The sequence below is a fragment of the Rhea americana genome, unplaced genomic scaffold (assembly GCF_003343005.1).
Source record: "Rhea americana isolate MKP2758 unplaced genomic scaffold, rheAme1 scaffold_220, whole genome shotgun sequence".
NCBI classification, from domain to species: domain Eukaryota; kingdom Metazoa; phylum Chordata; class Aves; order Rheiformes; family Rheidae; genus Rhea; species Rhea americana.
The window spans coordinates 95,765-112,474 of record NW_028186330.1 but is presented as its reverse complement, the minus strand read 5'-3'; positions in this window follow the sequence as shown (position 1 = coordinate 112,474).

The window sequence follows — 16,710 nt, the reverse complement described above, 5'->3', positions numbered from 1 at the left end:
AAAGTTAGTGAGCAATGCGAAAGGCTGAGAATTCTTTCAAGATTTAAGGTTATTTTCTGACAGAATTTTCATTCAAAGCACTTGAACCAAATGAGCTGCAGATAACAAACAAGATCTCTTCCTCCAGTCTTTGAAGGAATGACATCCTTTCAGCAAATCTAGCAATTTGGAATTTAAAGTATTTTTCAGAAAAAAATTGAGACAGCACAGTGTTTAGGACAGAAAGCTGACTGAAATCTGGATTATATAACCACTTTTAATTATTTATTCATTACTGTGCCAGACCTGCTTTCATGCTGGGTGAGAGAATGGAAGGCACTGGTCATTTAGTCTCCTGTTGCTAAAAAACTCTACCTGAACTAAACTGTAATTGAATATTTTTTTAATCACTATTTCATTGGTTGCTTTGATTCAACTAAATGCAACCAAATGGAGAGTTGGGGGAGGGGGGAAGATAGCCCTCCTCCAGAAAAAGCTCTGTCACCCCATAGTTTTGGGGGCTCAAATGAGGAAAATCACACAAATCAGYAGCTCACTGTACAGGGAATACAGAAGTGTTGCCCTCTTGTGGCTCTTGTTACACTGAAGTGTATGGGTCATACATAACCTATATATAAACCATAACAACTAAGAGCAGGTCTTTTGCTTCAGTAGGAACAGCCTTATTCAATTTGGGGAGTTCTTCTGTTTTTTGTAACATAACATACAGGGCATGACACTGGTTGTTTCAAGATATTCATTTGTTACAGGAAAGGAATGATCAATTTATCCAGTGACTTTTAGGACTTCATGGATAGTTTTATATGCTTATTCCTCAAAAAAAACCTCTCTTCACATGTTAGCTTTTATGCATGTTAACTTAAAAAACCCCACAAATTCCTAGTAATTATTCATGAACCACATTCYAGTATTTAAAATAAGGTATTTTGAAACTACAGAAACGCACAGTAACTTCCCACTTCAGATAGTTAACTGTTCACTGTCTACTCAATGTAAACGCTGTATTTCTGAAGTCCAATCTTTAGGTGAACTCTTTCCGATCATTGCTTAAAAACAAAGAGTTCTCAAGTATGTTCCTGCTAGTAATACTGCTTGCTTGGGTGTTTGTGGAAAGGAAATACAAATAAGGCTCCAATACAAACAAAGTGCATTTGTTTAGGTATTCAGATAAATCTCTGTGGAAAGATATATCAGGCTACAGTTCCCACCATCGATAAAACTTCAAGTTGCATCAGTACACTTAATGAGAAAGCATTTCTGCACCACCACTTTCAAGTCCAGGTGCTCAAAGTCAGCATCTTCTCTAATGTCTGGATACCCAAAAGTCACCTGTGTCTTCAAATGCTAAACTGCAGCAAGTAGGGGTTAAAAAAAACAAAAACAACCCCAAACCCTAAAAACCCACTACYTCTTAAAGAAACAAAAAAAGAAAATCCAAAGAACTTGTTTTTTTCTATCTTTCCTACCTGAGCAAGTTCTGTCCTTAATTTCTAAATAGTTTTCTGTCAGACTGGAGGGCAGGTCTRTTGGGGACAGGAGCAGGAAGGTGCAGTAACAAGTGCTGCAGGGGCCACTGATTGCCTGTGCTGAGGCTGCACTACGCTGTCCTGCATGGGCTGCTAAGAAGCAACAGCAATAGAGGACTTCTCTGAAGAATACCGAGATCTTAACTCACAAGTGTGAAATACGTTAGGCAGGGACCTTAGCTTTTAACTGCATTTGGAACCTTACTAATTTGACTAACAGCCTAAGCTGCAGAGGGCTGTCAAAGGTAGGTTGTGTTTTCTATCCAGGAGACGTCTCCTATTGGTAATGCCTCACTGCATACTTTACCATACTTCTGAATATTTGTTGAGAAGAAAAAAAAAAAGAGAAAGGAGTGGGGGTGGAGAGGAATAAACACAGTGAGACAGTATAATCCACACAGAAATGCAATGTTTCCTTATTGCCCTGCTAGGGTAATGCTCCTATACATATAACTGCTTGTTTATATAAAAACCTAAGTAGACCAGATGTTAAAAAAAATTGAAACCACACTCAAATATTTGAGTCTGCAAAATACATATTCCTAACACATGATAGCGTTTCTTATGTCTCTTTATAAGTGTTGACTAGTGTCCATAGGAATGCATCGCAAYATTCTCATATCCTGTGAAGATGAGGCACAACAGCCCACAGGTAAACAAGTAATATTAAAGATGTGTTATTCAGTGGTATATTTCATAAACAAGACTCTTGGCCCACCTAACTAACAATCTAAATACCTCTGCTGAGCTGTAAACAAACGTGATTTTTTCCCCCTTTAATTAGGGTAATACTTCAGTCTATGTCCATAGTTTTGTTCATGTCTCATTCTTAGTGTTGCTTTTTATTCTGGACCGGATCACACCTTTTAGTCTGCTTTGTAATATTCCCTTCTGGCTCTCCCCAACCGTCCTCACCCGTTCCACTTGGCAGAGATTTCAGAGAGATTTGGTGAATTCCCATCTTTCCTTTCCTAAGCATCCAAATGCAGACAGTCAGACACTCCTAGGGAAAGTGCCAAGTGTTCTTCCTCAGCATAGAGTTTTCCTAAGGTGGTCTCAAGTTGGAATCAAAATCAAGGCAGCTCAAATAGCAAGTTATTCTTTAAAATCTTGACTGCTTTCTTAATTTCAAGTGTAAGCTCCTCCTCCTTCTAAAAGTCACTTTCACAGAAGTTACCTTGTATGACCAGCGCAAAAAGCCAGATTTTTTTAATTGAAAGTTGTAATGAAATAGATTATTTCATTGCATATTTACCATATGTCTCTAGACAGATCAAGCTTTTCTAAAAAACACATTGTTTAACAAGACTTAATGCAACAGTGACTACATTTATGATTTAATTTTGTGATTTGAGCATTATCAGAATAGAATATGGATTTTCAAAAAGGGAGAAATAAGGAACACAGAAGTTAAAAGGCTCTTTAGATTGCACACTCGAAGACTGCCCAGACAGTTAACTCAGTGTCATTTCCTAATTGCCAAGGAGCTGCCAACATGAAGCCCTGTGCTTTGACAGCTCAGGTACACACGAGTTTGGCTTCCCTTAAATTCAATTGTGATAGGAGCACTTGCTGACAAAAATTGTCCAGCTGCACTTTCAATCCTCATCCTTGCAAACAGTATAAGAGTCACAACATCAGCAGTAGAGGCAGCACCCCACGAGCATTCGCCCCCTACAGAAGCATGGTGGTGAGGAGGGACCAGCACAGCAGGGAGCAAAGGGGGCCTTGGTTTAAGATATGTTTATATATATACACATACACACACACACACTATATATATATATGTAGTGTGTGTGTGTGTGTGTGTGTGTGTGTGTGTATATATATATATACACACACATATATTTGATAATATGTATGTATGGCATCTGAGTTCCTCCTCAAATATGTGTGACAGTAACTAGACCTCAGTGATATCCCAGAGTACCCCACTGAAGTTATGAAGTTATAACATAATTAAAGTCTTACTTCAAAGAAATAAGAAATATACCACAACAGCTTAACAGGTAACAGATTGCTTTAGTGTCTGTTGATCAAGGTCAGTAGAGAACACACTCAAGACTTACTCTGTGATTGCGTATTTAACAATATCCCCTGACCAGGAACTTGTCCTTTGAGCCAGGAATTATTAACCAGCATAAGCTAATCAAATGATAGACGTCAGCGAGCACATAAAGAAATACTTGTCCTACAGACACAATACCTTGTGCCAAGGCAACAAAACCCACATAAAAAACAAAAGTAAATTACAGCATACAGCAGCTTGTTACTAGAGTTAAGAAACTTATGACTAAAGTTTGTTAGCAAGCACCTCTCTGATATACTACCTACCTGTCTGTCTGAACAGTGGTCTTGTGAGTYTGCAGTATGTTTACTGGGCTAAGAAGGAAAACTGTGCTTGTTTTTACGTAGTGTATTTAAATAACTTTAAAATCTAGGAAATGTTAGGAAGACTAATAATACAAAGCAAGTTTATCTGACAGCGAGTATTTCATTAGGCATAAACATTAGAGGGCTGCTGTATAGAAAAGGAATAATAATAATAATTGAAAAACACATAGAGCCAATCTGTCAAGATTAATTTCATCCTATTACTTCTACACACAAGGAAATGTGGTTTAACAACTATGTTAGTTATGAATGAATCTGTCTTGGTACCAGAAGACTACCTGCACAGTGTAGGATGACTAAAGAACCAGATCCAGCTAGTTAAGATGAAATATCAGGCTGTYATCAAGTCTCAAACCACCTCATTCACTGAGCTGTATACACAAACCTTCAGGCAATGATAAGTCCATCCCAATATTGCCAGCCTGAAGAGATTAAAAGCATAAACTATTCCTCCTGAAAACTCATGCAAAGACTATTTTAACTTTCAAAAGATTCAGGATAAAGTTTTGGTTTCTATTTTCTAAGGACTTTAGTGCTCGTACAATCTGATCTCAGTCTTCCTAGTTGCAGGGACACTTTTCAAAGAGTTACGCTTATCAAAAGTATTCTGAYTCCAGAAGATCCCCAAAATCAAGAAATAAACGTGTTTTTTAATTACTGTAAACCAATGATCCTGAAGTTCCAGAATGGCACAAAAGATGTCTCGCTATGTGCTGTGACCACACTTATTACCTTCTGAATTAAAAAAAAAAGGCTTTCTGGAATGTCTGTTTACTATTCGGACGTTTCAGCAAATGCACCGACTCTCATCTGGTCTCAAAGCTCCTTCTGCTCTCTTGCCTTGCCTCAAAGGGCTCCTTGTTAAAAGGAAGTAAAACTGTGAAGCTTAAGAGGCTTTCCCAAACTGGATTTCATGGGGCTCCAGCACATCAGCATTTGGGTCAGATACGGATGACAGTAGTAGTATTTGGGCTTGCTGAATAAAGAACTTCCAAACTGACTTACAGAAAAATACACACAACTAGACTACCAAAGATTGCTATCGGAATTGAGACCTTTTTTTAAAAAAATATTTTTTTATTGAAGGAGCTAACCCTATCAATAAGTACTATTTCACTGTTTGTTTCAGTTTTGGGCAGCTTTTTCAAGTAAGTACATGGCCTATAAGATACACCTTCAGAAAGCAAACAAAAGCATTATGATATAAATACATTACATGTTTTAACCATCCTTTTAACAGCAATTACTTATTGAATTCCAGTTTTAGGGTTAATGTGAAGGGACCTCTTTACTAATTAATATAGTACTAGAGTACTCTATTTATATTACTCTGAATCCAACCACGGCTATTTGTTCAGTCACCACTGCGATAAACTGAACTTGGGGAGGCGGAAGCGTAGTCCTAGGTAATCTAATCATCTAAACATACCATTTTGAGAAAATTGCACATAAAGAGCATCACAGCCACTCTTAGCAGATGCATTTGGCAARTTTTCTGCCTTTGTGATGGTAAGAAGCCTTTATCTAAAGGTATTTTGAGCTTATCAGAAAAGCTCTTCTTTTGATTTTAAGACACTTTGTTCACAAGACAGGCACAAGAGCAGGAAACTTGAGTGCTTTAATTATAGGGTTACCCCAAGGACTATTCTAGAAATACACCAAAATGCTTTTTGAGGCTGGGACAGACTTGCTATGGTCCAAGCCTCTAGCTCCACTAAGTATAAAGAAATGAAGGAAGTTAMTGCAAAAATAAAGTTATTAATAAAGATCAAGATGATGTCAAAGTTTCACCTTCAGATTTCACATGCTATTATTGCCTGAAATAAAAGCTGACATTTACAACATGCACATAGATAGCTTATACTGATTCAGATGTTAAGTTAGTTCAAAATTTAATATTGCACTTCTAGTTATCTGCACATCAGTTACCAGGGCACACAGACACAAATCACCTCTTCTGGGAAGGATGAGTGCAACAGTCAAATTCAGAGAGAGCTGAAAAAGGCTAGAATCAAGTGATGTGAGTGACCCTCCCCCATATCAGGTCTTTCCTTAAGAGATAAATATGTTAGAATTTTTGTCTTTCTTAAGTGACACAGATGCAATTCCAGTCAGGGAACCAACCAAAATAAATCATAGTCTGTTAAATGAGATGGCAAAAAACAAATTCAAAGACTTTGTTTTCTGTGAGGCTCTAGCATAGCATTGGCAGAGGGGAGGCTCCGTGCACACTTAAACGAAAAAAAGTAGTGGGATAACACTTCCAGAGAGACTGAACACTTCCCTCCATTATTTACTATCACTTTATAAAGGGAAAAGACTTTTTGAAATTTAGATCTTCCATAAAACACTCCATAAGGGCAACACTCAATGTCCTACACTAGGGATGCAAGTGTGAGACCCCTAACTGAAGAATTAAGTGCTTTGATTGTATGAGAGAGTGAAACAGACTTTTAAAACTAAATTTTCTCCCTCATATTTATCCTACCACTCATCTACCTCATAACTTCTCTCTCACGTTCTCAAACTGAGCTCRCTCTTCTTTGGAAAAGGATTCCAATCAGGTTCAGGCTTTGTGTAGATCTCTTGGGTSAGATTCAGTCTGTGAAAAAACATAGCAAGAATTTAGCCTTTAACCTTTAGCTTCCAGAAGCTGCTGTGAAGAACATCTTTTCGTAGCAGGAGAAAAAAGTGATCAATACTGCACAATTGTTCTTCAGATTTCTAGAGGAGATGAATTTACAAGTTTAGTTTTATGAAAGAAGCTCATTTTCACAGCTTTCACTTGCTGTTAAATGCAATCAGGAGTTAATRTTTGCAGAAGCTGGTTGGCCAATTTCCTTGCCAATACTTCAGATAAAGCATCCAATGATGGCAGATTTCTAATCCTTTCCAGAGCAGTCCCACAGAACTAAAGCAGATACCTTCCCCAGTACAAAGTCTTCTGCTAGAACATTCCCACATTTCTTCCCAAGGTTTTCCCACTCTCTTTACCTAAGRGCCAGGTGGCCACTTACATACTGAATCAAATCCTATCAGACTGGAGAAATCAGAGCACATACAGGTAGACTAGACTCTAATTTGYCCCAGTTTGTCCATTATAGTAGACAGCCTTACCTAGGGAAAAGGGGAAAAAAAATCCACAAACAAGTTCTGAGAAATGATCAAGTTGATTTAGCAATGCAGCAGACCAGATGGCTGCCAGAAGACACAAAAGTCTTCTGTTCTGAAGTACATTGCTCCAAGATGATTCTTGTCTTTTGTCATCTCTAGTCTATAGCTATAGGTTTGCTATAAGATGAACACATGCTGCCTGCCCCCCCCACTCCCTTTTTTTTAAATCTTTATTTGCATAGCACCAAGCCAAAAGAGCTGACAAATCTTTTAACCATTTAGCCCCTCTTGACAGGTGCTAATTAGGACACTGTTCCCTGAGGCTTTCTAATGATACTATTTTTCTGGTGCTCTAAAACCTTTTAGCTCTGCTATCCTTGTCCAGTTGCTGCAAGAAGTACCAGCAGTTGTTACTTGTAAAAAAATCAAAAAACTAAATAACACATGCACACACATGTGCCAACAAAGCACCTTTGACTAAGATATGAAGTATATTCCCCACCAGCAGGGAATAAAGTTTGGTCAGGCCAAGCCTGATCTGAGAGATAATGAGCATCTAAAGTGAGAAATAACTGAAAGACAGAAAAACATTAACTGCATTTTTCCTGGAGACTGGCAAGAACATGTTATGTCTCACTTCTGTTCAGGTTAAGTTAGCAGAAACTAAATCACTTAGTTAATAGGAGCAAAAATATTAATCTTCCCCATACACACAGGAAAAGTTCCTTACTTTACAACAGCAAAATGAATCATTAGTCTGGCTTACATTTTTCAAGACATAGCTAATTTGTAATCTAGATTTCATTGATCACCTGGAATGTTCCCATACTATCTGACTAGAGTTTGCGACATTTACCCATTTCAATTTTTAGAGGCCAATAAAATGAATAAATGGTAGAATAGATAGCAAGTGCAGTCAGACTACACTATTTTAAGAGTATCCTGGTCATTTCCACTGACAGTAAGGAACATGCTAATTGCATTTACATCATTAAAATGGATTAACTCCCCCCACTCCATCCCAACACACACCAATCAAGGAATTGCATAGCGTTTTTGCCAGAAGAGGCAAATAAGGTAGCATGCTGTTGGAAGAGATCATGAAAACACTAATTACTCCAAGTAAACATAAGGGAAATTCTATTGCTTTCCTGAATTCCAATAAACATAATTTCTCTGTCTGTCTCTATCCTTTCTTTCCCCACATGGGAATCTGGAATGTTTAATTTCAAACTGCAATTGGCTATTTGAGAGGTCTTCATACAGCAATTGAAGAATATCAGAATGTCCTGAAACTCATGGAAAGAGTTTATGACTGAGCTTAAGAGTTGTCACCACAAGATTTTCTTCAGTAAAAATGCTTTTTATTTTGGGGGACAAGGGGAGTGGCAAGAGGATGGTATAGAGGAGGTAGGCGGGTGAAATAGTATCAGTTTGTTGAAAGGGAAATCTTTTTGTAAGTTTTGGAATAACATCCATAATACTGCAATTATGATTCTGATAAAGTTTCTTAGTAGGTTCCAGACCAAGTTAGAGCCATCCTGAAAGATCTGTTAGAGAGGTGGTCAGGGCAAATGCAGGAAATAAGTTAAAACTGACACAAGGGAGAAGCCATCAAATATATTAAACCTATCCCTTCTGCAGCCCTGGCTGTACCCTAACARCCAGAAGCATTAGCTATTTCGGGGCATGAAAAATGAGACAGAAAAGGAGAAAGCAGGCATGCTACTGGAGCCAGAAAGCCTGACTTGACTTGCACTGTGGTAACTCATGTTTTAAATACTGAAAATCACTGCTTCAGTTGTGGTGTTTTAGTCTAGAGGTAGGGGAAGAACAAGATGTGAATTTATGTTGTTATTTTTCATAGATTAGTGATGAGTATAACAGAGGGTCTTGAGCAGAGTCACTTCCCCAAGTCTTATCTTCCTTATGCAGTAAAGCAAGGACTAACAGTGCTGACTCTTCTCATGGGACATCAGTTCAAATCATCCATGGTTGAGCAAGATCTGAGGACTGGAACTTAAAAATCCTTGTTTCTTGAAGAACAGATTTGATATACAAAAATAGCATTGTGTAAAGGGAAAAAAAATCATTGCAAAAGTCACTTTTAATAAGCGTTCTTGGCAAATTTTAAAATCAGACATTGCCCAAAAATATGAATCCCAAAGTTTCTATCAGTGTTTCAGCTCAGCAAATCAGAGAAGTTTCCTCAATATAGTTATTTCCTAACCTCAGTTCATTTCTCTGYTGCAAAATGTGAATACTATTCCAAGTCACATAGGCATTTTCCCAACTACTCCTTCCCCAAATACAAGTCCAAGTGAAAATTTAATTAGGTACCTCATGTGTGCACTCATAAGGAAAAAAAGCATCTGGACTCCTAGCACGGTGCACTCAAAAACAAGTATAAGAAACCCTGTGCTCCATGAGCAGCTCTGCCTCTTTCTCCTCCTCTGCCCAGGTGTTCAGAGCTTAAACTTCTAGATTATTTATAGATGTAATCTCTCCTCAGAATTTACACTGCAAGAGAAACATGTTTATTTGCTTTTCTGCAGTGGTTCTTCAAAGGTGACTCTCCTCTAAGCACTTAACTCCTTTTTTCCTCCAAGCCATGAGGCCTGAGAAGGATTCTACATGCAGCTCCTATCAAAGCAATTCTTGGCACCAAAAATGCCTTCCCTTCACCCTATAACCTCACCATGGTTTAAGTTTACTTCTTTGCATCAGATGAGGCTTAAAATTGGAACTTGACTGGGCCAGCAACCAACTGAAAACTATTACAAGAAAAGCCAATTTGCTATCTTAGGGCAAACAGTGACTGTTAAGTCATTCTGGAAACAAATGTTTGGAGCTGTGATGCTTTCTCTGATTCAAAGTCATCGCTTGACTGTTTTAAGCGTCCCAGAGCCAAAGGAAATAGGACAAAGGAATCACTGTAAAGCAACACCATATTTGGTGTTTGCTTTGAACCATATTTGGATGTGGGGGTAGAAGGGATATAGACACTTTTTTTACACTGCAGAAAGAAAGAGGTCAGACATCTCTTGGATGCAGAGTGAGCGAGTGTTACACGTACAACAGCTGTGTGCAGAATGTTAGTCCCTGTGTGCACCCTATTGAAAAAAGGATCCTTTTTTATTTTGTATTAGAACTAACTATGAAGTACTTGTCAGCAGAGGAACAATTTTTTCCTGTGTCAGACATTCCTATCAGAAGCAAATGGTGAGCAGGGTCATCATAAGCTGGTTGCTCATAGACATGGGTTTGTCTTTGGGATGAAGCCAAGCAGAAAACAGGAGAGGAAAGATATCTTGATGTGGTTGTGCCTTAGTAGTGGAACAAGTTCATTGGATAAATGTTCATTTTATTTATATACCGAAGGGAAAACACTTATTCAGACTGTAATACAAGCAGTATTCGCCCAAACATAGCTCCTCAGCCAACCCAAGTCTTTAGAAAAAGAACATATCCAAAGAGGGGGGAGAAAACAAAAAAAGCCAATATTTTCCTCTCAGACACTGTAGAATACCCCAGAGCAGGTCAGTGCAAATCAAAGAATCCAAGAACYAAACTTCATTTCAGTACAGAGGTTTGAGAAACCTTCTCCAGTCAGCCCAAAGCTACCCACATGCTAGGTCAGCTGATAAAATGTGGTAGCTTAGGAAAAACATACCCAGCAAGTCCACATACCAACCTCTCTTCAGTAACAGTATGTTTAAATTTGTGAGCCCGTAAGAGCTTATTTCCTAGCCTGGAAGGCTTCGGAACAACCCTTTGCACCTTTGTTGAAATAAGCTTCTCTGAAGAGCTTTACAGATTTGCAAGGAATCAATATAGATTCTTCACTCCATTTGGTGGGGACAGGAGGGTAGAAGAGGTATCCTTTGAAAAAAAATCAACATTTAGCATGCCTAACTTTCTCTTCCATGGTTAGGATAATCACATTACCTAACATTTAGATATACTCGTTTCTCAGATTGTGACAAAAACCTTCCCAGACAACTGCGTACTGAAGCCTCACAGTTCCCACATCAGACACCTCCCTCAGATCTGAAAACATAAATTATCCTAAAACAAAAACTGTGGAGCTGTGGTGACCTGAGTGCTAATACTTCTTTTGCAGTATGAAAAAAAAATCCCTTAAATATAACTCACTGCAACTGAGGGTTAAATCTTACCAGAGGTTAAGTTCATCCCAGACATAGGCAGGTACATTAAATTTCCTGTTAATTGCTTAAGCAGGACGATCCTATACTGTTTAGATGTACCAACTCATTCGCGGTTGGCTTGGGTGTCTTGTAGCATGGTGCTGCACAGGCCATATTCATGCTGCTGATAAAGTCTGCTCAAAAGAGCAAATAGCAGCTTTAAATGTGACAGAAAAAGAATAAAATAATGTAAGGTTTCAGGCATTTTTTCTAGTTCTATATTTTCTTGGCCTCACAGCACCCCACCCTACGTTCTCATGCTTTTAAGATGCAATAGCTTGTACTGTAGAATGCCAGCAGGTGTTCAAAGCAATTCAATACATAACATTCATAGGTATGGGTCCTTATGATAACAATGAGATATTTCTATCATTGCCCATTATGCTTTACCAGAAATCCCAGTTGGGTTAGGCATGTGAAAACCTTATTTAAAATGATAGCTGAAACAAAAGTATGAACATAATTAAAGATCTCCATCACTTTACATTTTAATGACTTTAAAATTAATGACAAAAAGAAATGGAGCCATGTGTGTCTTTCAAAAAACCTGAGAGATGAACTCAGAAGATGCAGTAGACAAGCTGAGCTTTGCTTAAAAAAAGTTAACATCACAAAAAGCATCTCCAAGTTGAACTTTATGCAGCAGTATTGCCTAGTCATTTCCCAAAGTYTTATATCACTCATCAGCATTAACAGATACCAAAAACTAATCAAAAAAATTCAGCACCGCAACAGCAACAATGGTTAGATATATTGCAAAGCAGAGCAGTACCTATAAATTACTTTGGAGGGGAAATATTTCTGAGGTACAAAACTAGATGTGCAGCACCCTCTAGCGATGATCACCCTTAGGGCCAGGRGAACTTTCAAAAGTGTAAGTCCAAATCACAGTGCACCATGAAAACAGTCTTGTCAAGTATTAATAAAGGACCAGGGATACTCACATCACAGTTGCAAGAGTGTTAAAAAGTCCAAAAATTTAACTGCCTACCTAGAATTATTCTATAAAGTTTATCGTAAAACAAAGTTAGAATTCAGTGCACGTACTCTGCCCAGAAACTTTATCCTGTTTTCCTGGAAGATTAATTCTAAGAAATTCTGCAAAATAAAATTCCTACTATTCAGAGCACCATGCTCCTGTAAAGATGCAACTTTTCAGTATAATTCAGATTTTCAAATTTTCTACTTAAAAAAAAACACAATATGCAACAGACATTAAAATTTAAAATACCATTTATATTTTATTCTAGAACTGATTTTCACAGAAATCCAGTCTTCATTTCCATGTTTTTGACAGATTTCTGCCTGAAAAAATTCAGTATCACAAATATCTGCTCTGTATTTCTAACACATGCATTCAAGACTAAGATCTTAAAAGCAAAAAGTCAGTCAAGGAAAAAACCTTACRTAACTAGCTCAAAAACATGCAAAGGTAAACATAAGGGATAAATACTAAATTGAAACATGTTGAGAAATAAACAAGTCTTTAGGATGTAAAAAGGTAACTAGTACAGGTTCTTCCAGTGCAGCATTGTTTGGTAGTCAGTCCTCTCAACAATTCTTTTCCTCCTGACTTTAAAGGTCAAGCTCTGGAAATCCTTGTTATGCAAGATCTCAGAGTTGGGGGGGGGGGGGAAGCGAGATTGCTTTTTTAAAAATAAAAAAAAAAATTCTTCCACTCTTCATGTGGATAAATGCTTAAAAATATCAACTCTAAAGCATTAAAACACACACATTACATTTGCTGAGGAAAACTATTTTTCCAGTTGAGTAAGGGAACATTCTTAAAAATAATTCTGAAGGATTATACAGTAAGCAGTGAGCTAAGAAGAACCTAGATTCCATGCAGCACTTAAAAATAGACCTTACTCCATCCAGCTATTTGGCCTCATACTTTAAGTTAGCTTAGTGAAAAAAACACTACTTAAACATGCAATTTATTTTTTGGTAGAATGCAACAAAAATGCTTAAGAGGGAAATTCATAAATGTACAGAGACCACCCCAACAGAAGAGGTATGTAGGTCATGTTGAACTGCAGATTGTATTCTAAGTTTTGATGATTTCAGTTTTGAGATGGTTTCTCCTTCTCACTCAGAAGACTGGCACACTTTGGTGACATATTACATAATAATTTAAGCATTTTAAGATTTGGTAGAACTAAAAATGCAGTCTTCTGATCAAAGTTAAGCTCAATGCTTTTACAATCTGGATTTATCCAACTCCTCCTCCTCCTCCTCCTCCTCCCCCCATACATGATTTTCAGGTAGTCTTAACCAAGTCTCCTTGCACTTTGTAAGGACTATACAGGACTGCTTATTCATCTATACATACCTTCATTACTTTTGTAAAATTAATTAATAAGATAGGGTTATTTCATTTGCAAATACTTGAGCTCATTTCAGGCAGAAAGAGTCAGTCCACTGACTACATGYTTCTATTGCTTCTTGCTTACAGATGCAACTGTGACTGCTATAATCTGTTGAATCTGTTCACCTATACAATTGTTAAGCCCATCAGTCCAACAGGCCAATATATCACTTATTATCAAGGAATAAGAGAATACTATTAAACTCTATATGCTTACATTCTTTCTATAGGGTGAGGTATAGAAAATGGTTAAAGCAAGAGAAAGGGTTATTAACTGAGCTACTGCAAAGCTGGGGAAAAACATATCAGATTTGCTGACTTGTTCACTGTGTTACACTGCTTTGAAGAAAGCTTCAATAAGATTTTACAGTAAGCAATATTAAATGAGGTGCATGCACAAGAATAACAGAAAGCCTGAATGTTTAAAGAGACTGTCCCTATCTTAAGTCTCTGAATTTTTGGTTGAAGTAGTTAAAGAACATATAAAAGCGATTGTGCTTTCTTAAGCAGCTTTCTCATGATTTTTTGTTGTTTTGATTTTTTACTTTTATCCATAGTGAGAAAGTTCAGTTTTATATCTTATCACCTTGAATTTCTTGCAGCAATAGCTTCACCACTGCAGTTTCATCTTGTATTTTAATCTACATTATTTGTTGGTARCTTTGAAGTTATTCACTGTTAAATTTTGATGCTTTTCTGCAAATAAACAGACATGACTCTGTCCTTTAGAAACTTTTTATTTTGGAGTTGCTTTTTCAGCAGCTATAAATGTACTTTAGCTTTGCTAAACAAAAAGATACACATGGCAATAGCAAGTTAAATCAGTTGATCATTGTGGAAACAACCTAAACACCTCAAGGTTTATTAGAGCAGCTGACTACATACACCATTACTGAGCTCTTAAGATCTTTTCCACTACATTTTGAAGCAATCATTAGCAAACTCGGTCAGTAACTGCAGAACTACAGATTATTATTTCCTGTTCGGTAGATCTGAACTCTAGTGCTACTCAGTTTTATATAAGTTTTGCTGTAATGAAGTAGATACATTCATACATTACCATCAATCAATGAGCTGATCTTGAGAGCTTAGGAGTACTTTAGCATTTGATCTGCATTTTGGACAGTTGTTCTTTTGCGTTTCCCTGTAGTGCATCAGCTGCGTCTGTGCCTCAATAGAATCTCATTCTTCCCAGTTTTAGTTTGCTGCTTTGACTTTCTGACCTTCAGTTTTAAATGCAAAGTCACTAGCAAGACATCTCAACTGGGTTCACTGCAAAGCTCATAGGGATTACCTACAGTCAATGCCAGAGCGCTCTGCAGAAGTGATCAAAGTTTAATCTGTTTCTAATTAAAAGCTGATCTGCTTGACCCTATGCTCTAAAAATATCAACTTGTTTATATAAAGCGTGTTCTTTTCAAATCCCCATGATTTTCTGACACAATTGATACAAGAATGAAAGCTATTAGAAACACACTCATTTAACTGGTGAAGTTGAAGTTCATTTAGAATACAAGTAGTTTAAGGAAAGAAATCTCAAGACCAACTTAGAATGCTRGAAACAAAAAAGAGAACACGAATGCAGGTTAGCAAATGAACTCCCATTAGGAACTACATGGCCATTTTTCATTAGAAAGAAACAGAGCATTTATAGACAATAGACATGATAAACAACCACTGTTTACATGATGTTCTCCATCTGAGAAACACTGGGGTTAGACTAAGCAAAGGCAGGTCTATAGAAGGAATGCTGACCCACAGAAGAGATCACGTGGATCAACAGCATTGCTATGAAGTTTTGCTTCCTGGCATTTTATAGCTAACTAATAGAATTACATAATGGCTACCTGAAATTCAGGCTGATACAATAAATAATTGAGAACAAGGATTCAGCACTTTGTATGAGCTGTTTTCTGAGCTACCCCATTTAAGCACAAGGAGAAAACAGAAATCATTCATTGCTTAAAAATAGAAATTTGTATCTCTAAAAAGTTGTGTGCATGCTTTTGGACAATCTCATTAGAGAGAACAGATGGRCCAGCAACATGCCATGAAAATGACTGATGGATTGGAGCATCTGACACAGGGAAAGAGAACTGGGATCGGTCGGTYTGGAGAAGAGAAAGGCAACAGGAATCTTATCAGTGGATATAAATACCTGATAGGAGGAAGTAAAGACAGAGCTAGTCTCTTTTCAGTGGARCAAGAGGCAAAAGGCAGAAATTGAAATGAAGGAAGTTCCATTAAACATAAAAAAAAAAAAAATAGTTTTCATAACCGTGAGGGTGGTCAAACACTGTCACAGGTTGCCAAGAGACAGTGGAGTCTCCATCCTTGGAAATATTCAATGCTTGAATGAATAAAGTCCTGAGCAATCTGGCTTAGGTGACCTTGCTTGAGCCACCTCCAAAGGTCCCCTCCAGCCTCAGCAGCTTTGTGATTCTTCATATAGAGAGATACAGAAATTACAGCACCATTTTTACATTCAGTAGAAACAGACAGAGTACAAGCATCTAAGTAAACAAGAGAGGACTTTTGAGCAAGCTCTGGGTTGGCACATATCATTACTCTAAGCTGGCACAACGCAAATATCCATCCTGTCAATTTCTACTCGCACAGAAAAGAAGATCATGCCAGTCAGATAATGCAGATAAGGAATAGTGGTCTATCTGAGCAATTAAACCTCCCTAACAATAAAATGCCTCAGTTTTCAGCTAAGTCATTCAAATAAATTTATTCAAGTATTGAGAACCTGATTCTAAGCAATTTGAACAAGGTGATACAGTATATCATTAGTACTACTCAGCAATCAACAAGCAGCTTGGCCCCAACCATTCTTCATTATTYGGTTTATGATGAATCACTCTATAAAACGTGCCGCTGAGAGTTTTAACCAAAAATTCAGAGACTTAAGATAGGGCCAGCCTGGATTCAAGCAGCTCTTGCTTAGGCACAGCTCTGTATCGGGGGATACACCTGAGGATCAGCATCGGCCCTAGCAGTGGTCTAAAGCAGACATGTTTTACTTTGCAATGCAAGAGTAAAGAAATAATTCATATTTCAGTGGTTCTTAGCAACGATTGTACAGCTGTGCCTTGGC